Source organism: Neolamprologus multifasciatus, chromosome 3 (genome assembly GCF_963576455.1).
Source record: "Neolamprologus multifasciatus chromosome 3, fNeoMul1.2, whole genome shotgun sequence".
In the NCBI taxonomy this organism is placed as follows: domain Eukaryota; kingdom Metazoa; phylum Chordata; class Actinopteri; order Cichliformes; family Cichlidae; genus Neolamprologus; species Neolamprologus multifasciatus.
In genome coordinates this window covers 10,349,949-10,376,138 of record NC_140441.1, presented here as the reverse complement: position 1 = coordinate 10,376,138, position 26,190 = coordinate 10,349,949, and the positions used below count along the sequence as shown (strand labels likewise).

The window sequence follows — 26,190 nt, the reverse complement described above, 5'->3', positions numbered from 1 at the left end:
GTTATATTTTCGTAATTCCTGATATCCTCTTGGCCAGATTACTTCAAAAAATACATTTTTAATTTAAATGAGACTTTTTAACTCGATGAATAAAGGATACATCAGTTTGACAAAACTTCTACCTTCTGACAGGAACGTGGTTTGTGGCTCAAAATGACTTGAGATCATTACTTATATCCATCTGTAACATGTTTCACGTATTATAGGTCATGTACATTTGTTTAAATATGGGAAATCCTTTTTTGGCATATACTGAAAATCTGTATTTGGTAGACAATGACTTTTTCGGCACAACACTGACGTTTTAAAATGGTGGATTGGATACTTATGAATGAGATGTTCTCATGACTTATCAAGTGATGCCACTGATCAGCCAATCGGTGGCATGCAGTCTGATAAGGTGACATTTTAATACCTTCTCATATTGTTTGAAACCCCAGTCGAGCAGATACTAAAAAGTACCTGGTACCAGGAGCTATGACTCAATGGAAAACCCTGAAAAACAGTAGTTGTGATCAGAGCTGTTTTGATTGGGAAGCATGCAGCGGTGTTTCCTTTATGACCTCTATTAGCAGAGTAAACACTGGAGCATCCTTTATGATAAGAGAGCTGTAAGAAAACCTCTCATCATTCCTTCACCTCGTGATGTTTTCCAAGAAACATGATGAGCCAAAGACAGAGTTTTCAACCCTTTGTTTCTGTCATTCAGCAGAACAGGGAAGTAACAGACTCAGAAAATCAATGATGGGGAAGTCTGCTGTTGCTCTCAAAGGAAGTCATTTAAATGTTTCGACTACTCCGAGACTTGACAAGAGAGAGAGAGAGATAGAGAGAGAGAGAAGGCCACGCCCAACAGCAGTTTGTTTATCAGTGGAAAGTTTCTGACATTTATTCTGTGATTTCACCCATTTGAGACATTTTAATGACATAAAGATCACTGTGCATGACTCAGAAAGATTTAAAGAAGCTTTCCCTTATTATAGGTCAGAGGTCACAGTCAAAAAAAAAAAAAAAGGAAATTGGGTGGTTGTTACAAAAGTCTAACTTTTAATTTGTACAAAATAATTTCACGTTTCTCTGATGAACGTAATTAAATCATGCAGGATTTGTATGAAATTTAACAACTTCATTTATTCTTGTTGAGATGACTTAATACAATCTAGTAAGAGTGGTTAGTTGCCCGGACTCACAAAATTCACAAGACCACACAAGATTTCAAACAACAGGAAAAGCACTGGAGTTATAAGAGGCAGACAACTATGCACGCATCACATGTATGCTGTTGCTATTTATTGTGGTTTAACCTCTCAAGGACAAAAAATGCAGCATCAAACCTTGTAATCGTAGTTTTAATACTTTTGTGAAGCATATACTGGTAGCTCGGTGGTGCAGTGGTTAGCACTGTTACCTCACAGCAAGAAGTAGGAGAAGGAGTTCAAATCCACAATTGGGCAGTGGGTTCCATCTGGTTTGCAGTTATTACGCCGAGGTTATCATTCTAAACTAATTTTAATGTTTTTTTCTCTGTATGTGTTAGCCCTGTGATAGACTGGCGACCTGTCCAGGGTGTACCCTTCCACTTACCCTATCACATCTGGGATAGGCCCCAGCTCCCCCACAACCCTGATGAAGAAAAGAGAGTGGAGTGAAAGTTGTTATAAATCTATTAAATTTGAAGTTAACTAGACTGTTGAAGATTATGTAATATGAAGACAACATATAGTACTTAAGGGACCAAGTACGATTGGGCTAAAAGTTATTGTATAGTGTTGGAATAAAGTGACAAAATTGCGAAGAATTTAAATATTCCAAGAGTAAGTATTTCATCTAAATATGTTTTAATCACGTTTTATCAGCACAAAATGCACAGGTTTATTGAATATGAATAGTTGTGTTGTTTTAACTCAGTTTCTGTCAAAGCAAAACATTTTTGTGCAACCACTATTCAATTAAATAAATCCAACATGTTCTTTGAACAACATTGTTTCCATTTTTCACAGACTGGACACAAAAATGAAACAGACATGAAGGCAACAAAGAACCAAAAACTAGACAAAAGTAATTAAAACTCAGAGGTTTCAAAAAACAAAATATAATAATCCTATAATTCCAAAGAAGTGTTTTGGAGTTTGTATGTGTTTTGTCTCTAGGGGCCACCGTAATGACCATATGCACAGAGCATGCACAAGAATTTAAATTTGCAATGCTCCCATGGCCCTCAGTGTGTGAACAACAATGAAGAACTTAAAGATAAAAAGATCAAAATAAATGGTTTGGTATGGCTGTGGGGCAGGTGGTTCAGAGGGAAGAGGTGAATGCAGGTCTGGAGTTTTTGTGTGTCAGAGAGTCGAGAGGGACAGAGCAGGGATAGCCTAAAGGCCGGAGAGGGGATAGGCCTCAAATGCAGCTATGGACGAGTGCACCGGACAGCAGCAGCATGTGGAGCAGCTTTAAAGGTATGAAGAGTGATTACATTTTTTTAAAGTTTCTTATATCTATGTCTTAAGGTTTCTGTTGAATAGGAAAAGTCCACCAAAAATCTAAATTTCAGCATTTTCTGTCTGAATGTAAGAAAGTTATTTCACAATGATGCTAATATTGGTTAGCTAGTTGATAATTTGGAAATATGTTTTAGCTAAGTAGTAAGTAAGCAGTAGCACAGGAACAGAGCCAGAGAGAAAGAGAGCGAGGGACAACAACGTCACATTAGAAAGTTATAGTAATTCAGTTGCAGATGATAAAGGATTCAGAAATCATGCAGGCCCATATGACAGAGAATATGCATCTTGTTTTTGTGTTAATATTTTAATTTATATTTAATTGTGTTGTGGTTTGCAGTGTTTTGTGTTGTTTCACGTTAAATTTGTTTAAAAGGAAAAAGCTGAAAGTTTAAATAGTTAAAAGTTTAAAATGTAAATAGTTGTTTTTTGTATTATATGACTTATTTATTACATTTTATGTGGAGTGAATAAATAAAGTATATTTATGGTGGCCCTTAGAGACAAAGCACGTACAAACTCCAAAACACGTAAAAACTCAGAAGCACGTACAAACTTCAAAACATGTAAAAACTCAGAAGCACGTACAAACTTCAAAACATGTAAAAACTCAGAAGCATGTATAAAAGACAACAGAAGTGCTCCAGGATGCAGGGCGCAGTGTTGAGCTTTTGTTACCTAGTGGTTACACAAGCCAGGAAGTATCAACAACCGGATTTGGTGTGTGGTAGTAACAGGTAAATGAACTTTTTTTTTTAATTATTTGAATAAATATGAGTGCTTGTCTATAAATACACAAACAATACACACATGCTTTCAATTGTGTAATTTAAGTGATCTGGGTAGCTCTGTTTTGGAGTTTGTACGTGCTTTTTGGAGTTTGTATATGCTTTAGAGTTTGTACGTGCTTTGTCTCTAGGGGCCATATATAAACATATATAAATAAAACCACTTTTTTTACATTAGTAATTCCTTTTGTGCATAATTTTATATTATTGTTAATGATAAATTAATTAAAGCAACAAAACAACCTGAAGAGCCGGTTCGGAGCCGAAAGAGCCGGATCTTTTTAGTGAGCCGAGCCGAAAGAGCCGGATCTCTAAAAAGAGCCGGAAATCCCATCACTAGTCTGTTACACATACTAGTCGTTCTGTGGTGAAGGAAATGCGTCTATATTAGAAGGACCAGACCTCAGACCTCATACTTCCATTCTTCTTTTATCTCCAAACACCTTCTTGTCCCATTTACGTCTCTGTTCTAGTGTTCATGTCCCACCCTCTCTCTCTCTTTGCTCGTTTGTCACTTCCTCTCATTGCAACCAGGGAGATCTGCCTGACCCAGGATCAGACACTGAACCTCAGCCTGAGGCAAGGGTGGGCAACTCCAGGCCTCGAGGGCTGGTGTCCTGCAGGTTTTAGATCCCACCCTGGGTCAACACACCTGAATCACATGATTAGTTCATTCCCAGGCCTCTGGAGAACTTCAAGGCTGTGTCCCATTTCAAGGTCTGCACGCTTGAAGTACGCGCACTACGCGTACTACGTACGGTGCGTACTATAAGTACGAGAAGTGCGGAAGTGAGAGGCTTGTGAAATGGGACGGTCTATGCTTCGTCGCGCTGTTCAGGTTGCCTAGCAACCATGATACTAACCGCGAGACACGTTACATACAGCTTTGTTTGACAGAAATGAAGGAGAAAAATGTTTTGTTGGTCATTCATTTTTGTCATGACATCACTTTGATTAGTTGAGTATCTGAGGTTGAGACCACAGGACTGTAAAACATGATTGTTGGGCGTCATTTCTGTACTGAACAGTTATTTCAAGAGTAGTTAGTAAATTAACAATTAGCTAATGATGTTCATGAGACTAAAGTCATCTCACTGTGGTAATGTAAATATAATATGGCCAATATTATAGTATTGTCAGATTATTATGAGATTATATATATATATATATATATATATATATATATATATATATATATATAATCTATATCACTGACTTTCAGCTTGTTGTGTTCGTGGATATATGACTGACTTTAATTATCCATAAAATCATCAGATTCTCTGTAAGATTAAGGTCGACTATATGTATATTTAGAAGTAGAGGCTTTAAAACCAAGTTAATGCTGAAAGTACAAACATCACTAGTGTCACAAAACTTTGCCGACATGTGGCCAACAGTAATGTTTTAATGTTCTTTGTTATTAAACATTCGCACATGAATAAGTGACGTCATATTCAGTACTTACCTTTGACAGTTCACTTTTCGGCTGCTCCCTCCTGCCGTATTTTGCGGCAAAATTATCCACACCCACCGCCGCGCTATGAATTGTGGGATATATGGGACCACAAAGCGTGCACCGGACCACGCTTGATATTTGGGGAAATCGACGGTGCATTTGGAGTATGCATTTGAAGTACACTTAGAATTGGGACAGCCGTCGTCGCGTGGCGGTGACGTAACCGCACTTAAAATGCGTACTTCAAGCGTGCAGACCCTGAAATGGGACACCGCACAAGAAATGTTGAGGAGGTAATTTAGCCATTTAAATCAGCTGTGTTGGATCAAGGACACATCTAAAACCTGCAGGACACTGACCCTCGAGGCCTGGATTTGCCCACCCCTGGCTGAGGTGTAGATAGTTGATTACCATTCATTCTATTGAATTGGATTTATAGAGCACCAAATCATCACAGCTGTTGCCTCTCATCTTCTATCAATAAAGTTATGTTGTATGTTCACTCTCATGTTGTTTACCTTTTACATTAGAGCAACCAAATCTATTTAAAAATACTGCAAACTTACTGAAGCTGCATGTATGACCATGTGCTTCTGCGCTTGTGCACGATGGTACCTCTCTCGCTCTCTCTCACAAACAAGAACACACACACAGCCTTTATCTTAAACGGTGCAATATAATAAATGTAATTATCACATGTTTAGTCATAACAAACATAATTTTTTTTTTTTTTTTGATCGGAGGATCAATCAGCGAAAGAGATGCGCTACCGTAAACCTCAGTGTAGAAGCACAAGGAAAATTAACCCGCGGCTGCCGTCACCTGACCACATGTAAGTCACGTGTGTGGAGGCTCAAATGCAGCAATGCGTAGCTGTAGTGTCTCCGTGATTTACGAACATATATAAAGAGGATTGGATCCCTGCAAAATGCGCATGTCAGTGTTTGTGTTGGAGTTGAGCCTGTGACGTAGAGGAGCTTGTTACCATGGAGCCTGCCGACAGAAGAAGGGGTTCCCCTCTGTGGCAGCACTTTGAGCTGATCTCTCCCAATAAGGTACTGCACACAATATACCTCCATCCTTCCTCCATCCTTTATCCATCTATACTCTTTCTATCCTCCATCTGTCTGTTCTGCTGATCCGTATCAGCGTCACGTGACCACAGTCTTTGCTCCATGTTAGAAACACTGGAGCAGAGTCACCATAATCATCTCATTTTCTGCTAATTTGTTTAAATGTTTATTGAAACCATAGCGACACATTTTTGATCTCAGCATCTCTCGCCCTTTAAACACGTTACAATGACTGAATCTCACAAAATGATACGTAGCCGTTTCTGTTTCCATGGCAACGGCTGAGCAGCATCGTCACCACCAGGTGGAGCACCAGTCTGATCACAGGCTGGAGGAAACATGGTGGATGATCACCTGAGCTGTACTCAGCTTCTGATAAACAATCAAATCAATCAAATCAGATACAGAAAACAGGATTAATATTCATGAATGACAACAAGGGAAGTGATGACATGAGTATAAAACATGCCAGACTGAAGATGAGACGTCAACAGCATCGCAAACATTAACTTTTAAAGCTTCCATGTGGTTTTACATGTCTTCCATGGAAACAGGAAGTGCCGCTTTTCATTCGAAGACTCACATTTATGGACGTGGAAAAGTATAAATCTGGGAGCTTTGTTTGGACATGAAGTTGGTAATGTGTCTGTGTGACAGCTGTGTGGAAGCACGAGAGCAACGTTTGAGGGAAAATCCACAGACTGTACCACTCGGACGTGTTTCAAGGAGGTTTTTCACAATAAAATCAAAGCATCGGTTTAAATAAAACCTCCTTCACCTAGTAAGGAAACATTTTGTGGACACGATTTTTTTCCATTTAACAAAGTTAGTTCAGTGAGAGATGGCAGGAGGAGCAGCTCATGGTGACAGAGGTCAAACAGATGTGAGGAGGAACCGCACACACAGCACTGGTGTGTTTCATCTCCACACACAGACAAACCACAGCAACACTGACTCCACTCTCAGCCTCCCACTGACCATGAGCTTACCCGTGTCACCCGTGCCAGCCTCTGTGGACCCCAGTGTGTCATGTGATGATGATACAGGACATTTTCCACACCCAGCTCCACACTGAGTCCTGGCTTCAGTGGGTGAGTCCATCCAGCAGAGACGTGGAGACACAAAGACTGAGAGCGGCTGGACAGTTTCAGGTGTTACACTTCAGTTCAGGGCAGGAGAAACGCAGGTTCATTGTTGTGCACTAGAACCTGATGTAGAAGTTACAGCATGCAAGCACATGGTGACGGAGCAGCTCTTTACTGACATCTAGTGGTTCTACATCTTTTTCCTGCTTAATAAAGTTCAGCGTTCTTCTCCTGCAGATCATTTGACAAGTCTTTTGCTGTCCCCGTGACTCGGGACCCAAAAACGTCGGTGCAGCACTGGACCTGCGGCGTCTGCCTGAAGGCCTGAAACTCCTCCCACGCTGATCACAGGTGAGCATGGTGACCTTCAGTCAGGTAAACCTGTGATTGTTTCTGTCCAACACAGCTGTAGGGCAGTAAAGAACTTCACCCAACCTCCACCAGAGAGAAAGAAAAATGTCTGTATCGTGATTCATATTCTGTGAGAGTAATCACAGATCCCTGTGGGGTGTTTGAACACTCGTACACACTTCCAGCTGCACTGTGGAGGTGCAGTGATTGGAGTGTACCCGTGGGGATCTGTGATTTTGAAGGCTAGGACGCGTTTCAGCCTCTGCTGTCGTTGACGTCACAGAATAGTTGAATCCTTCCTGTTTCATGGGATCGTCCTTGTCTTCTGACAGCAAGCAGAAACATGGCTGTGGTATAGTTTGGTCATGTTGACGTCCTGTCACGATGTGAGCGTTTCATTTTATGAACAGTCCTGATGGATTGTGATTGGTGAAACTGGAGACTTGCTCCGCCTTCCACCTCTTCCATCATTTTCCTGTTTGTTATCCCAGTGTGTGTGCTTTGATGTGGATATATCGTCAACGTGTCCTTTAATGACGTGACTGTGTGGCTGCTGCTGCTCTGTCTCTCGTTTCTCTGGATCAGCTTTGTTTTCTCAGTCTGGAGGAAATGGCTGTAATACTCATGCCTACTCTAGGCCTCTCCCACAGGATTGACTGTGACATCATCATGTGATAAAACCCATTCTGTTAAATCTTTCTGTACTTCCTGTTTAGTGACCTCATCATTTAGCACAGCCTCATTAAATCTGCAGTATTTAGATAGTTTACTCGGTCCTGTCCTCACTGCCAAAGATGCTGGTTTGTAATTAAGTAAGACTCTATAATTATATAGAGAAGTTTGTTCCACTGATGGACCTGCTCATGCTCAGCTCAGCCAGCTTTGATGCTGACTGTCATGGCAGCTGATGTCCGGTTTGAAACAGGAAACTCCTCCACTACAAATCAGAGTCAGTGGAGCATCACTGCAGTTAGAACGGCTTCATTTATGCACAGGCAGGTGGAGGTTTTCCTGCTTCCGCTGCTGCTGGAGCTTCAACAGATGTGGTGGTGGAGCAGAGGGTAGCTGATTACTGGCTGCATCTATAATAAGCACTGTTTGAATCAGACCCACAGCTGGGTTTCTGAACCTCACACTGCTGAGTGCCTCACTTGAACAGTGGATATTAATTTATAAGGAGCTCTATGAGCAAAAAAGGAATATAAAAGTAATATAAGGAGAAAAGCAGCACTAAGACACTTCACCGTAGCTTTGTGTGTGTGTTCTAGTCCACATCACAGTAAGACACTTACTGTGAAACAGCTACTGCTGAAGACGCTGCAGCCCAGGGGTTGGAGGAACAAACAGTGACACACAGACATGAATCAAGAATCGGTTGCAGTGCGAGAAACAACGCGGTGGCAGAAATAGAATATATGTTATTTATTTATTTTAGTATATATGTTATATACATGTCGATTAATCTGCCCATGGATACAGAATACAATTAGAAAATATGAAATATCAATGATTATGAGTGGGGTGAGTGCAAAATCCAGGTATGACATGATGTGCAAAGAATCCAGAGTGCAACCTTTTCACATAAATAAATAAGTGTGTTATTGTAAGACGTTAGCAGAGCAGTGATCGGTGTGATTCTGTGGACAGGTGTGCTTCATCCACACATGAGCTGAGATCAGGAGTATCTGTACTTGGTTTGACTCTGTGGGAGATCTATGCATTTTCTTCTGCTTATCCAGCTCAGGGTTACAGGAGGCTGGAGCCAGAGTACACCCTGGCCAGGTCACCAGCTTATCACAGGGTAACATTTGCAGTGACACCTGCAGAATCACCGGGTGACCCAACCCCACTAACTGCATGTCTGTGGACTGTGGGAGGAAGCCTCCAAACACAGAGAACCCAGAGAGAACATGCAGACTCCACACTGGAAGGCCAGGTGGGGGATTCAAACCCTGCTGTGAGGCAACAGAGCTAATTACTGCACCACCGTACTGCCTCTGGCTGGGTTGTAGCACATCTAATACTTACCTCACTCAGGGACATGAAAACACTTCATACACAGCCTTCATGCTTTTGTTGATGTTCTGTCTCCATTACAATGAAACAGCATAAAGTAAAAGACTATTTTTTTGCTGCTTTTATGAAAAAAAGCAAATCAGACTTTGAGGAAAAGAAACAAAACAGAAGCATAAGTGGGCTACCAGCATCGGTGTCTCCATTAAAACATGAAGTTACCATGGTAACAGAATCCTCTTGACTCAGAAGATACTGAAATTTGTTTTTAATGGATTTATTTTTGGTTTGTTTGAGACAGCGCTGATACAGAGACTAATGGGTTTGAGAGGATACCGTTTAAATCACTTACTGAGAACAAACAAAGTCTTTTCTTTGAAAGTTTTTGAAGCTGAATTCAAACACGGGGACGGATGATATTTATAAGTGCTTTATGAAACGCATCATCATCATAGCGATCATATGTTTCCATCATCATGATGGCACGTTGGTTTAGAGCACAGTCAGCACGTGGCCTGTTGGCTCATATTCTACATCATTGTGTGTCGCTGTGATTGTCACGTTCATATGATACGACTTTCACCTGCTGGCAGGTAGAACAAATACTCACTGACTTCATAAAGGAAGCAGGTGTCAGATATTGTGTGTAAAACAAGCGAGGTGTTCATGGACAGCCCCTCCCACCCCCTGCAGAAGGCTGTGGCGACCCTGAGAGCTCCTTCAGCAGTGACTGTTACAGCTACAGGGGAGCTCCTTCATCCCCACAGTCACACTGTGCAATGCACACACACACACACACACACACACGATTACTTAGCCCTTGAGCTCAGCTCATGATCATTAACATGAACTGTTATGATTGCTGATCAAAGACCAGAATCAGAATCGTGTTTATTGGCCATGTATATGCGCAGACACATACAAGGAATTTGACTCAGGTAGATGGTGACTCAAGCACAGCAATCTAAATCTCAACAATATAAGCAACGCAATACACCCACCCACACACAGACACACACACAGACACACACATGGATCCTCCATTCAGAGATGGTCTTTCCCTTTTTAAATGGCCTTCTTGTTTGTTCTCAGTAAGCGATTCAAGCTGTATCCTCTCAAATCCATTAAAGTCTGTAACAATGCTCACACACACAGACCGTCTCAAACAGACCAAAAATAAATCCATTTAAAAAATGAAAAAAAAAAAAAGTTTTCAGTATCTTCTGAGTCAATATGAGTTGCCATGGTGAATTCATGTTTTAATGGATGCACAGATGCAGTTAGCCCACTTATGCTTCTGTTTTGTTTTTTTTTTCTGAATTCCTCCAACGATGATTTGCTTATTAAAGGAGTAACAGCTTAAATTACACGCTGGGTATAGTCACTGATTTCTAGAATCGATTTGATTCGATTCGGGGAAATTTTGCCTCAGACAGTCAGAAATATTATAATTCTGATCATTTGTCAGCACTGACACTTGTGAGACTTCATCAGAGGTGTGAGCATCACAGCAGATGCCTTTGTGTCAAAGTAACTGAGGATAAAACATAGAAAAACATGAAGATTTTCCTGGCCTGGGATTTTATAGCAGATAACCTTAAAAATATTCTGCAGTAGTTTAAAAACTGAAGAAAACCACGAATCAACATATGAACATTATGTGATGCTGCTGAGTGGAAGCAGAGCAAAGTTACAGAGATTGTATTAGAAACACAGCTAAGTAGTTTGCAATTTGGCATCATTTTAAAAAGTTTAAATTTCTTCAACATTAAACAGCGGAAATTAGACTTTCTTGTTGGAGGTCATTAAAAAAAACAGTGGCCGACAGCGCTCTACACAGCGGTAGTGTTATGATGATTTCTGATATGAGGTTCAGTTCTACGGTGGTGATCGCAGGGTGTGCACAGGTCAAGTGCCACTATGACCCTCCAGAAAATAACGAGGACAAGGGATGATCGTTCAGCTCTTTAACCCTTTAAAACCGGTTGGAGCGGGCACGCTCTGTTTTGCGTAACTATTTTTAAATCCCAGTAGCTCTGCAACCACGTGAGCTAGCGCAATAATTTTTTTTGCATATGAAACCGGAGAAGTTGTACTTACATCTTATGCCATCAGCTTGTCCTCGGTCACAGTTTCCTTCCACATAAAGCTTTGCAAAAACTGCATAAAAAGCACTTGCAGCAACAAAAACATAATATTCCAGAAACACGCTTTGCCGATCCGATCAGCTGTTCGTAACACTTCCTACATTGGATTAGACATCAGCGCGAACTATCGCATGTCCGCCATGATCTGCCCGAAACCGGAAGTGACATCATTTTCGTGGAAATGTAGTTTTTTACCGTCCGGGCCTCAATGAGCCTATATTGGTGTTTTTAAAAGTTATCTTTGACTTTATGGCTTTCTGTGTCGTTTCTGGGATGCTTAGGACTCAAATTGCACTGCTGGAAATAGTTTATTTTGATGCATATGCTGCTTTTTTGCAGATTTGCAGTATAATATTTATTTTTGTTTTTCCTGCAGTATATAAAAATTGGTGTATTTCAAAAATAAAACTATGAAGGCACTCAAAATAAATTTCCTGTGGTGGGAAACTAGTTTGTGCAACTTTTTTGTATTTACAGTTTTGAGGGATAAGCCTCTTAAATTTCTCTAACTAGAAATATATGTTAAAAAAACAAAAACGATTTTCAATTTTTTTGTAGTTTATTGCACTTTTTTGCAATTTATGTAATCACTATGCACTTAATTAATACATATTATTAAAATCTAGGCTGTAATGGTTGTATTGATGTATAGCAACTTGAAATGCTCCCAAAAATGGCTCCACAGCATGTAAAAATATAATATAAGCTCTGGCGGACTTGGTTCTATGGTAGGTCTTAAAGTGTGTGTGTGGTTCTACAAACAGAATGGAAAAACAGACACAAATTACAATCAAATTATAGACAACAATAATCACCATATAACATATTACAGCCACATACTTGTCTTATAGGCCCTACTACTAAGCTGGCGGCCTTTACTTACAGTCTGAACCATATTTGGCAACAAAGAAAATAAACATCTTTCCATCACTTAACTCTTGTGCCCCACTCACTTATGACGCCAACTAAAGAAGGTAAATACACATAACAAATCACCAACTCAAACCAAACTCAGTTTGGTCTAGGCGAACTTAGCTTAGCTTAGCCCGCTTAGCTTAGCGATAACTTAGCTTATAGCAAATGTACAAACAGAGGATGTCCAGAGCGATAAAATATACAGGCTATCCTTCTTACACAAGAAATATCCTGTAACTCACCAGTCTTATGGACGCACACTCTCATTGAACCCACATAAACTGCTCCCGAGCATAACTTGTGATTCACACTGCCTCCATGAACACCATTTTTCATCCCAGTCAAAACATTACTCACAAAACGTCTTAAAAGTAAGACGAGGAAATTATTGACGATGTTTATGTGAAGCGTAGTTTGGATGGGTTTTTGTTACTGGTTCAGTCAATTTTGGTTTGAGACCGATGAAACCTGCAGATTCAGAATCTAGCGCAAAACAAGAGATAAACACATAGTGCGGACCCGCCGACACATCAGAATCAGTGAGCTGTCGGCTTTCAGCTGTTGGCACGCAAATCTACTGGTCTGGACGGGATTCCCGGCCGCGTCCTCAAGTCATGCATGGCTCAGCTGGCTGGAGTGTTTACACACATCTCCAAACTTTGCCTCTCTCTGTCTGTAGTCCCAGCCTGCTTCAAAATGACCACCATTATCCCAGTACCCAAATCCTCCACCATCTCATCACGGAATGACTGGTGACCAGTAGCCCTGACCCCCATCGTGAGCAAATGCTTTGAGAGATCAGAGACTTCATCTGCTCTGCACTACCCGACTCACTGGACCCTCTACAATTCGTATACCGCCACAACATGTCCACTGATGATGCCATAGCCCTGACACTCCATGCTGCCCTTTCACACCTGGAGAAGAGAGACACATGTGAGAATGCTGTTTGTAGATTAAAGCTCAGCATTCAACACCATCGTTCCCTCGAAGCTGGACAGGAAACTGCAGGATCTAGGATTGAGCAGCTCCCTCTGCAGTTGGATCCTTAACTTCCTGTCTGACAGACACCAAGTGGTCAGACTGGGCAGCATCGCGTCATCATCCGTCATAATGAACACTGGTGCTCCACAGGGGTGTGTACTGAGCCCTCTCCTGTACTCACTCTACACCTACGACTGCACGGCCACTAACAACTCCAACATCATTGTAAAGTTTGCGGACGACACTACAGTGGTGGGTCGGCTTACAGGGAGGAGGTCAGCGCCCTGACCCACTGGTGTCAAGACAACCATCTCGCCCTCAATGTCACAAAGACAAAAGAGTTGATAGTGGACTTCTACAGGTGTAGAGAAGCACATACCCGCATCACGATCAACGGAGCTGCTGTGGAGAGAGTGAGCAGCTCCCGTTTACTTGGTGTACATCTGACGAAGGATCTCACATGGACAGTACACATAAAGAAAACAGTGAAGAAGGTGCAGCAGCAGATCGAGAATTAAGAAGTGCTATATTCAGCGAGTTAGAAGCCTCATTATTTGCAGAAGCTTTAGTTAAAGGACGTAGATATACAGGGTCTGAGCCGTCACACTCATAGAATCCACTCACTGAGGGAATAAAAAGCGAGGTGGCAAAAGAGTCTGGAAAAACCCTCCTAAGGCAGCACGGTCTCAAAGATCCGGGCCCAGCATATCTAAGCAGGGTCGTGGAAAACTGGTCCCCCTCCATGGAGCTTGTCAAAGCACAGGAGACAAGGCACGCTCGACATCGCTTACCAGCCAAAGCTCGCCGCCAGTAAAGCCTGAGTTTTACCTGAATAGCTGCTCTTCTCCCTCTCCTTTTCCATGGTCTAGAGGGACCGCTGAGATCACCTGATGAGGATCCAGCTAATGGTGGAGGGTGGGAAATGCAGAAGGAGGAGGAAGAGACATTGTGAGGCATCATAGAGGAAGAATGGACAGTAAAGCCAGGCGATCATACACCAAGGCAACTAATACATAGTTAAAACTAAGTGAGAACAGCAGAGCAGAAAAAAAAACGTAAGCGAGTGCGACGTTCATGACAACAGCTGTGTGCAGAGTATGAGCGTGCAGCGTTTAAAGCGTGGAAGTACCGACCTTACTTTGACTTTCTGTAAAAAGTGATAAAAACATTAGCGTCCGCTGTTCACAGCATGGGAAGAAAACTTATTTTTACAGCGAATAAAACCCCTAAACTTCTGCGCAAGCACCGAGTGCGCTGCCACAGGAATGTGAAATTCACAGAGAAACTCCCGGATTCTTCCACTGACCGCTGCGGCACACCTGCACCAGGGTAAACCTCCGCCTACCCCACTCCTGCTTTACAGGTGAAAATAGAGCAACAGGACCGCTAGTCTTTGACTTTAATTATTTTCTGCTGTGTTTTACTTTCATCCATGTGTAAACACAAAAACCTATTTTATGTACAGGAATGTGCAGAAAATAGGTTTAAATGTTAAACAAATTTCTTCCAGTCAGAGAATGTTGCATATAATTACATTTTTGCTTGATGCATAAAGTTAAAAGATTAAAACGAATAAAACGAGTTTTAAAAAAGACTTGTCCATTTGATTACATTTTGGATGATAGATAATGCAGAAAAAGTAGAATTGGGCTGAAAGATCTATCACTTTATTGCCTATTCAGGTTGTAAATCGTGTTTTTAAAAAGTAACTAAGTAACTAATTACTTTCAACAATAAGTAATCAGTAAAATAACAGGATTACTTTTAGGGGGAAGTAATCAGTAATTAGTTACTGATAGGTTTGTAGCTTAAACCCATTCGCTGGAACGTTAAGGACAATTTACTACACAGCAGAAACAAGACACAAGTAGGCAAAGTTCTTTGTGTTACTCATGCACGAGGGAGAGAACAACATGTTCTCACTCCCGAGGCGTAACATTTTACGCTAGGTGACAAATCGTCAACATATTACGTTTTCGGCTACCCACCACGTTCCTAAATGATGACCTCGGAAAAATGAGGAAATATGAGAACCATATGGACTCAATCTACACATGTTCGCTCTTTTTCTTCAAATCGCTTAGAAACACGCTATTTACATCATTAAAGTCCTGTTTAAGATCAGGAAAAAGGTTATGGTTACGGCTAGGGATAAAGTTAGGTTTAGGGCTGGAATACAGGGCTGGAACGTCTATTACCGCAGGAGCATCATTGCACTGGATTTCAGCCATAACCCGCCTCTTTTATTGAGGTTACATGAATATACATAGGTTCTTTTTTCTTTTCTTTTTTTTTGCCTGTCCCGTTTGGCTCTTTTGCCATCAGAATTATTGTCTAAAGGCGAAGAAAGATGCCCAACGGATTTTCTTTACCAAATTGACCATCCCAGCTTTGCCGTAATGGTCCATTTGATTCACCTTTTATTATTTATTTTATTTTCACTTGCTGAATACGGGACAGACTTGACTGGGGGAAAGAAAAGGGAGAAAGAAAGAGGGAAAGAAAAACAGTTGAGAAGAGGGACGGGGGAGAAGGGCAAAAAACAAAAACCAACAGAGTAAGCAGAAAAAAACAAACAAACAAAAAAACATATATCGATCACCTGGATCACCTGTTGAGAAAGAAAAAAGAAAACAAGCAGAAGAAAACGAGAGTAATAGAATAAACAACATCAATATACATAGGTTCTTAACATATGACGTCTACATACACACAAAGAGTACCTTGCCTGTGCGTTGTGTAAGTGTGTGTGTCTGTGTGTGGGGGGGGGGGGGGGGGGGCAGTGTGTGACCCCATAAAGACTTCCCTAAACCTGCTGGTCTGTAAGTCCAGTGTTTCATCTAAACAAAAGGCACTTAGACTAAAACTGACATAGCTACGTTTATCCTACCATAAAACAATAAGAGAAGGTACGACCTCTCCCATGCTCCCAGGATGTGGGTGTGAATGCCAGGACACTCCAGAATGCACACAAAGCCTTTGCAGACTATTGAGGATCAAACCTCTACCAACATGACATTGATTATACAACTCTAAGCATACATGAGGAGATATTTCTAAGCATAAATGACAATAAACAATACAAATCTAACACTTACTGATTACTTTTTTCAAGTAACCTGACCTGGAGCCAGAGTACACCCTGGCCAGGTCACCAGCTTATCACAGGGTAACATTTGCAGTGACACCTGCAGAATCACCGGGTGACCTAACCCCACTAACTGCATGTCTGTGGACTGTGGGAGGAAGCCTCCAAACACAGAGAACCCAGAGAGAACATGCAGACTCCATACTGGAAGGCCAGGTGGGGGATTCAAACCCTGCTGTGAGGCAACAGAGCTAATTACTGCACCACCGTACTGCCTCTGGCTGGGTTGTAGCACATCTAATACTTACCTCACTCAGGGACATGAAAACACTTCATACACAGCCTTCATGCTTTTGTTGATGTTCTGTCTCCATTACAATGAAACAGCATAAAGTAAAAGACTATTTTTTCTGCTGCTTTTATAAAAAAAAAAGCAAATCAGACTTGGACGGAAAAAAACCCAAAACAGAAGCATAAGTGGGCTACCAGCATCGGTGTCTCCATTAAAACATGAAGTTACCATGGTAACAGAATCCTCTTGACTCAGAAGATACTGAAATTTGTTTTTAATGGGTTTATTTTTGGTTTGTTTGAGACAGCGCTGATACAGAGACTAATGGGTTTGAGAGGATACCGTTTAAATCACTTACTGAGAACAAACAAAGTCTTTTCTTTGAAAGTTTTTGAAGCTAAATTCAAACACGGGGACGGATGATATTTATGAGTGCTTTATGAAACGCGTCATCATCATAGCGATCATATGTTTCCATCATCGTGATGGCACGTTGGTTTAGAGCACAGTCAGCACGTGGCCTGTTGGCTCATATTCTAGTGATGTGCGGATCGATCCTGAAGTATTGATTCCTCCGATACCAACCATTTATGTTCTAGAATCGATTCTCACATTAAAATATCGATATTGTCACGATCCTGGGTCTTATGACCCAGCGTTTTGAGTTTTAGTTCATTTTGATGTTTATAGTGTATGTTAAGCTCATTAGATTTCTATGTTCATTTGCTTATTATATTCCCCTTGTGTTTTCAACCCTTGTGTTAAGTCTCCCTTATCCTTCATGTGTTTCATGTCTGTTTCTTATGTTGTCAAGTTCATGTAGTCATGTCAGTGTTTCATTGTTTCCTATTTTATTTTGAAAGAGGTCCTGTGTTTCGGTGCTCTGTTTTGCTCTTTCCCTGTGGGCGTCGTTATGTTCATGTTGCCTTTCCGTCCCATGTTTCAGCTCCCTATGTTCTGTCTCAGTTGCTGTTAAGTTTACATGTTTTGAGTTCAGTCAGTGTGTTTCCTGTTTTACTTTGAAGGTCCACGTCTCATGTGAGTGTTTCTAGTTTTGCTTCCCTTGTCTCGTCCAGCCTGATTACTCCGAGCTGTGCTCTCCTTCTGTGTCTCATTCCCTCGTTATCCCTCTGTGTATTTAAGCCCTGTGTTTCTCTTTGTCAGTGTCGTAGTCTCCCTCATGGCTGTGTTTCCCTGTGTGTTAGTTATCCATGTCCCAGTTTAGTTTAGTTATATTTTTCAGTCCATTCTGCAATAAAGCAGCTTTTTGAGTTTAATTTTGTTGTCGTGAGTTTTGCGTTTGGGTCCTTCTCCTGCCTGTACACAGCCGAAACATGACAGATATTTTAGTAATTTAGGGTAAATTTGTAGTTTATCATTAACAAGAACACTGTGGAAAGAAACAATAACATTCGGATTGTCTACATTGGAAGGAACTACTTCCTCTTCCGCCTTTCATAGTCGTGTGCGAAATATGGCTGTATAAATGTGTCGCAGACTCTTGGCATGCGTACTCACAACATGGCTGAGCGTAATTGGAGTCATTTTACATCCACAAACAGCTGAGACGTGGTTTGTGATACATGTGGCAAGACAGTGAGGTGTTGTGGCAACACCACAAATTTGTCAAACACCTCAGAGCCAATCATATCACAGAATATGACGAGGGTATGTTGACGTGAACTGAAGAGGAGGACAGGGACAGGTGCTGCTAGGGCGAGACAGACGTCTCTCACAGAGTCCTTTACTGCTGCAGGCAGGCAAGGTGTTCAAATAGTGCACAACTTCAGTTTTTTTATTTCTATATGATGAACTCTGCATTATTAAGTGATAAGAACAAGTAATCTGATGTCCTGTAATTATTATGAAGCTATAATTTGAGATACAATAAATAAAATACGTTTTTATCAGTGGTATCGCACATCACTATCATGTTCTACATCATTGTGTGTCGCTGTGATTGTCATGTTCATGTGATACGACTTTCACCTGCTGGCAGGTAGAACAAATACTAACTGACTTCTTAAAGTCATATGAGTGGGTTTGTTTGGGGGTTTTTTTTCCCTTTTTTTCACTGAAAGTAGTGAGAAACAAGTCTGGGCATGCATGACGCTGTTTGTGCCCGTCCAGCCATGACTTAGCATCTAAAGCAGGGATGTCCAACATATGGCCAGCGGGCCCACATCCGGTCCTGATACACTTTATATGTCAGTTATTAATGACCTGAGCAAATGAGGGAGCTGAATGTTCAGCTCTGCTGATCTCCATGCAAACAGGGGTGGGACCATAAAGCCAATCACATGCAAAGACAGACTGTCATACCATGGTTGTACCTGGCCTGGGTACAACCATGATTAGCCTAGCTTAACACGTGCGTTTCATTAGCATCGCAGTTCACTCCAGGTAAACACATATAAAAGTTGTTTCTGAACACATTAATACTCACAAAGACGAACGTTTCCCAAGGTACAAGCGTGTAGGGCACATTTAACGTGTACATGAACTCATTCACTCTTTTAATAGAGATTGAAAATGTGACGTCATTCAAGGGTAAAACCACAAAGAATTCTGGGAACTCGTGGCAAGAGGTACTAGCGCACGCAGGCTTTCAATTGAAATCAGTTACACAGCGATAAAAAGAAACACAAAAAACTGTCAAGAAGCTGTTGTATTATTAACTGCAATAGCCGGTCGCATGACAGCCACGGGAAGCCGACGGGTAAAGAGATTGTTTTTTATCGGATTACGTCGTTGAAGAGAAATTGTTCGAGCCATGTTTCTGAAGTAAAAAGAGGCGACGGATGGCCTGGATTGCAGCCATTCAAAGACCAAATATAACGTCCCAGAACACTCCAGCTCACAGGTTAGTCTGCTCCAAGCATTCCCACAAAGGTCAGTGTTTTGTAGTAGTTAATACGTCATTTTTCATAACATAATTGGTGATATAGGTTACAAGCAAGTCTGGCGCTGAACAGAAATTGTCGCGCTATGCTCCTTTGTTTACTGTGCATAAATAGTGAATTGTCCTGACGCAATATTGCGTTTCGCTTCTGTTATTACCATGGTGCATTGACAAAAACGTATACTTTTATTCACAGGATAAAACAGGTTTTTTTGTATCACTAACTAATGTTTATTTAAAAAAAACACCTTGGCTGCATTTTTAGATAAACAGATGCAAAAAACTTTGTTGTTTGCATAACTCAGTCACTTTTTTGAAGAAGTAACTATATCAGTAATTTCACAACATTGGTCATTATATACTGTATTTTGCAGACAGAGAGTTACAGACTCTCTCCCAGACCACAGACTCATAATACAAGTCAGAGCTTTATAAAAAAAAAATAAAAAAAGTAAGTTGTGTTTTCGAAATTGGAGTTCAAGTCATTTTTACTTCCAATAGTGTTAACATACTACACAGGTCAATGGCTAGATTTTTTTTTACATTTTCATTGTAAGTGGGCTAAAGCAGTTTAAAAGTAGTCTAACATAAATGTAAATGCTGTAATTTGATTATTTTAATAAACCATGTAACTTGGATGGATTAGATGCTGGCGTGACCACAGTGCACACGTCTGATGTCGCTCACAGTGGTCCAATGGATCGCTCAGGGAGTTTGTGTGTTCGCTCAGACACATGAAAAATTAGAGGGAACATTGCTGGTGAGTGGGGCTGCTGCAGTGACCTCCTTCACTGTTACTTGCAAGTTTACACATTGAAAGTCTTGGGGGAAGGGTGGGGAAAGGAGTTGATCACTCAAGGGTGCCCCCCTCAATTTTACCAGCGCTCCAGTTTTGTTCGCATCATATTTTAGTATAGTTTCTGAATTGAGGAGAATAAAAAGATATTTAACATTCGATAGCCTCATTGTTGAGTCGAAAGCACAGATTAAATAAAGACGTTTAAATTTAGAATAGAATAGAATAGAATAGAATGCCTTTATTGTCACTATACAGTCGTACAATGAGATACAGTTTTAAATTTAATTTTAAAACTTTTTAAATTTAAGAAAATTTGAGCAGATGGTGCAAACAGCAAACACCTGCTGCTGAAGACGCTGCAGTCCACAGGTTGGAGGAACACACAGTGACACACAGACAGGTCGGCTGCAGTAACACTTTAATACAGAACACCATCAACAGTAAGTCCATCACATGGTCACAGAGTTATCACAGTACAGTCACAGGAACACGGTTACAACATGATAGTAGCTCCTGAGCCAGGCTCCCTGCATCATCTTGAGAAATAAAAGCAAACCATAAAATGATGCTGGAACAGACGCGCCAGTCTCTTTGGATTTAACACTGCTGAGTTTAAAGACATATGAAATGAGCCTCCACCCTTTGCTGCTCCCTGAGCTCAGCTCACACCAGTCATTAGGCCAGTGCAGCACCTGACTGCATGTTTGAGGCAGAAAGGGTTTTTCCTGTTAGTGATTCCATATTCAGTCACATTCCTGCTCTGTGTGCATGTCTGCCTCTGTAACAGTGACATTTGTGTCCCTGCAGTGCTGATAAATCAGGATGTTTAACCCTTTAAAACCGATCGGAGCGGTACGCTCTGTTTTGCGTAACTATTTTTAAATCCCGGTAGCTCTGCAACCACGTGAGCTAGCACAATAATTGTTTTTGCATATGAAACCGGAGAAGTTGTACTTACATCTTATGCCATCAGCTTGTCCTCGGTCACAGTTTCCTTCCACATATAGCTTTGCAAAAACTGCATAAAAAGCACTTGCAGCAACAAAAACATAATATTCCAGAAACACACTTTGCCGATCCGATCAGCTGTTCATAACACTTCCTACGTTGGAATAGACGTCAGCGCAAACTTTCACATGTCCGCCATGACCTGCCCGAAACCGGAAGTGACGTCATTTTCGCGGAAATGTAGTTGTTTTTTTTTTTACCACCAGGGCCTCATGAGCCTATACTGGTGTTTTTAAAAGTTATGTTTGACTTTATGACTTTCTGTATCGTTTCTGGGATGCTTAGGACTCATATTGCACTGATGGAAATAGTTTATTTTGATGCACATGCTGCTTTTTTGCAAATTTGCATTATAATATTTATTTTCGTTTTTCCTGCAGTATATAAAAATTGGTGTATTTCAAAAATAAAACTATGAAGACACTCAAAATAAATTTCCTGTGGTGGGAAACTATTTTGTGCAACTTTTTTGTATTTACAGTTTTGAGGGATAAGCCTCTTAAATTTCTCTAACTAGAAATATATGTTAAAAAAACAAAAAAGATTTTCAATTTTTTTGTAGTGTATTGCACTTTTTTGCAATTTATGTAATTACTATGCACTTAATTAATACATATTATTAAAATCTAGGCTGTAATGGTTGTATTGATGTATAGCAACTTGAAATGCTCCCAAAAATGGCTCCACAGCATGTAAAAATATAATATAAGCTCTGGTGGACTTGGTTCTATGGTAGGTCTTAAAGGGTTAAGGAGCCGAAGTCAGCGGCAGCAGAAACAGATGGAGCAGCTCAGTCTCACTGTTACAGTCACTTTGTCACAATATTCAACTTTAAGGACACCCAGAGATAACACTGTGTCAGACTGCACACAAGCGATTGTGCATGAATAAGGCAGCTTTTTAAAAAGGCTTTTCTACAGTAAAGAAAAGACGGTTGCTCACAAACAAGTCAACACTTTAGAACAGGGGTGTCGAACTCCAGGCCTCGAGGGCCGGTGTCCTGCATGTTTTAGATCTCACCCTGGGTCAACACACCTGAATCAAGTGATTAGTTCATTACCAGGCCTCTGGAGAACTTCAGGACATGTTGAGGAGCTAATTTAGCCATTTAAATCAGCTGTGATGGATCAAGGAAACATCTAAAACCTGCAGGACACCGGCCCTCGAGGCCTGGAGTTCGACACCTGTGCTTTAGAACTTTCTGGGGTGTTGGTTGATTTTCTCGCCATTAAAAACAAACTGCCGACAGCAATTAAACTTTAGACTAATACATGATGGTAATTATGTCCTTGTGTGTAATTTTCAGACTTGGGAAAATTATGATGCAGTTAGAGAAAAAAATAAGAGAAAAACAAGGCTAAAAACATCCATTCATGCATCTTCTTCTGACAACACTCATGTGTTAAGTATCAGCAGCGACACACAGACAGAGAGTATTAACACTTTAGTTTGAAAATAGATTCCTTGGTTTGTTTTGCATGTGTGTGTGTGTGTGTGCTGGTTGTAGAGAGAGGTTCTTGGCGAAGCTGCTCAGCAAAGAAGGAATGTAAAGTTAACAGGGACGGCGTTTGAGTGTTTCGTACGGCACTTGCTGTTTCACGGTTCATCACAGGATAGTTATCGTACAGTCACGACACTACAAATAGAGGCACAAAGCGAAGGAAACATAAAGCAGCATTCTAGCTATGTTACAAAGAAATATCAGGCACACTGCAGCTGAGTCAGTGTTAAAGCTGCCTGCTGGCTCTGAATCAGCTCTAATGGCACTTTGTTTTAGAGCACAGTCAGTGCTGTGGCCTGTTGGCTCATATTCTACATTCTATGTCGCTGTGATTGTAAAGTGCATATGATACAACTTTCACAGATATTGTGTGTATAGCAAGCGAGGTGTTCAACTCTAAAGCTTTATTTGTCCCCCATGATAGACAGCACCTCCACCCCCTGCAGGAGGCTGTGGAGGTGCTGAGAGCTCCTTTATAGTGATGGGATTTCTGGCTCGTTTTAGAGAACCGGCTCTTTCGGCTCGGCTCACTAAAAAGAGCCGGCTCTTTCGGCTCCGAACGGGCTCTTCAGGTTGTTTTGTTGCTTTAATTAATTTATTATTAACGATAATATAAAATTGTGTACAAAAGGAATTACTAATGTAAAAAAAAGTGGTTTTATTTATATATTTTTATATATAAATAAATGCGGTGGCCCCTAGAGACAAACACGTACAAACTCCAAAACACATTTCTAGCGTTAACTGAACCTAGATCACTTAAATGACACAATTGAAAGCATGTGTGTATTGTTTGTGTATTTATACACAAGCATTCATATATATTCAAATAATTTTAAAAAAATGGTAATTTACCTGTTACTACCACACACCAAATCCAGTCGTTGGTACTTCCTGGCTTGTGTAGCCACTAGGTAACAAAAGCTCAAAACTGCACCTAGCATCCTGGAGAACTTCTGTTGTATTTTGTACGTGTTTTGGAGTTTTTACGTGCTGCTTTGTCTTTAGCGGCCACCATAAATATACTTTTATTTATTCACTCCACATAAAATGTAATAAATAAATCATATAATACAAAAACGAACTAGTCACAGTTCAACTTTTAACTATTTAAATTTTCAGCTTTTTCCTTTTGAACAAATTTAAAGTGAAACAACACAAAACACTGCAAACCACAACAATTAAATATAATTGTCCCTGGCTCTCTTTCTCTCTCTCTCCCTCCCGCTCCGTTCCTGTGCTACTGCGAGTGTAACTACGGCCCCTCCCCCCTCTGCCCAGCGCAAAGCACAAGGCTCGCATGCCGAGTGAAGCGGAAAAAAGTGCGAGGAGAGAGGGTGAGAGAAGAAAAAAAAAACCACGGCTCGCGATAAGGAGCCGACTCGCGTCGTTCACGTCAAAGAGCCGGCTCTAAGAGCCATTTCGTTCGCGACCGACACTCCTTTAGCAGTGACTGTTACAGCCACGGAGCAACTCCTTCATCCCCACAGTAACACTGTGACACAGATTCAAATGTACAATCTGAAGATCATGGGTGGGTTAGTTTTTTTTTCTTTTTTCAAAAAAAAGTAGTGAGAAACAAATCTGGGCATGCATGACACTGTTTGTGCCCGTTCAGCCATGAATTAGCGTCTAATACAGGGGTGTCCAACATACAGCCAGCAGATCACATCAAGCCCCTAATACACTTTCATGTGTCAGATTAATGGCCCGACACATGCAAAGACAGACTGGGTCATACCACTGTGTCAAAGAATAACAGTAAGTGTAATGGTACCATTTATAGCTATAATTGTGGTTCACCATCTAAAGTCAGTGTGCCACCCCTGCTCTAAATCATGAACTACAGGAACTGTTAATGCTCTAGCATAGCATCAGTATAGCATAGCAAGCATGTCCAGTCAATTGTAACGCGCAAGCAGTGCCTTCATTAGCAGCTAACGTTAGCCATGCTACCTGCCTGTTACTGACAGTGTTGTTGATGCTCCACAAACAGTGATTTGATTGGCTAACGTTGGTTTGTACTGTTAGTGGAGTAAATTGAGTCTGTTCGTGAACGTGTGGAGAGTCTTTTGACAACAGCGTCTTTTAGTTTTGGTCATAGTCGATGAGAAACAGTTTCACTGTTTGCTAAAATAGGTGGACCGTTTGGTGGGAGCAGATCGAACGTGTGCTTTAAACTTACTGCACTTCTGATTGGATCTTGTTCACTGACAGAGGTGTTTAGTTATTGTCTTGTTTTCATCATAAACGTCAGTGAAACTAATGTGACTCCTGCCTGTGAGTCCAAACATGCTAAACAAGTACCTCCCTTAAAGCAATACCCATGAAAACTGTAGATTATAAGAGGAAAACTGCAGTGAAATCAAAACCTGTGATTATCTTTAAAAACAAAGCACAAAAGAATACATACATATGAGTTTCCACCCTTTACATGTAGTCTCAGCATTATCACTCATTGTAACAGCTGTTATATGAAAAAAACCAAAGAAATGAAGAAAAAAAAAAGTTTTCTGTTTAAACTCAGAGGCAGGACTTTCAGGTCAGAGGTCGGTGTTAACAGAATCATCAAGATTAAACACAGAAACAGAAATATGAGAGAAGACCTAAAGTCAAAAGCAGATCACATGTAGGTGGAGCAAACCGCCTTTTGCCAGCATTCAGTGGTGGAGCTGCAGGTGAGAAACAGAAGACAGGTGTGAGACATGATCTACTTCCTGCTTTCTACAAAGGCTCATCAACAATATCTGCATAAAAGGACACTTTCCCCTCCCATAGCAACAACCTGACACCTTCTCTATGATCCATCCCGCCTGTTCCATCTGCTGCTCTGGGCACATTTTCATGGCACATTTTGGACCCCTCAGTGTCTGAGATTGTGTGAACGTTACATATGGCCTGTATTTGTATAGGGCTTTTACTAGTCCCTAAGGACCCCAAAGCGCTTTACACAACCAGTCAGCCACCCATTCACACACACATTCACACACTGGTTACAACATACGTGAGCATTGCTGCTGACCATGTCCATCATATTTTGGCCACAGTGCACCATCTTCCAGCAGGACAACACACTGTGAGACTAATTGGTGAACAGGACAGTGGCTCAGTTCTCGGTCCAATGGAGAATTCTTGGGATGGAACAAGAGATTCACATCGTGGATGTGCAGGAACTGTGCAACGCTTTCATGTTAACATGGAGCAAAATGTTAGAGGAAGGTTTCCATGTTGCATTTATGCCTTGAAGGATTAAGGCAGTTCTGAAGGTAAAAGGGGGCCAACCCAGTGCT

General features: G+C 41.0%; 1 protein-coding gene and 1 long non-coding RNA gene across 4 annotated transcripts in view; both read left to right on the top strand.

The window, feature by feature from the left end:
• LOC146521521 (coxsackievirus and adenovirus receptor-like) overlaps positions 1-26,190 on the top strand; it is a 209,033-nt gene that overhangs the window by 87,243 nt on the left and 95,600 nt on the right. The gene's annotated exons all lie outside the window — the stretch shown is intronic.
• Positions 4,503-26,184, top strand: LOC146521530 (uncharacterized). Its single transcript, XR_014873396.1, has 3 exons — positions 4,503-5,797; positions 7,138-21,215; positions 22,145-26,184. It is a non-coding gene; the product is annotated as an uncharacterized LOC146521530 (long non-coding RNA).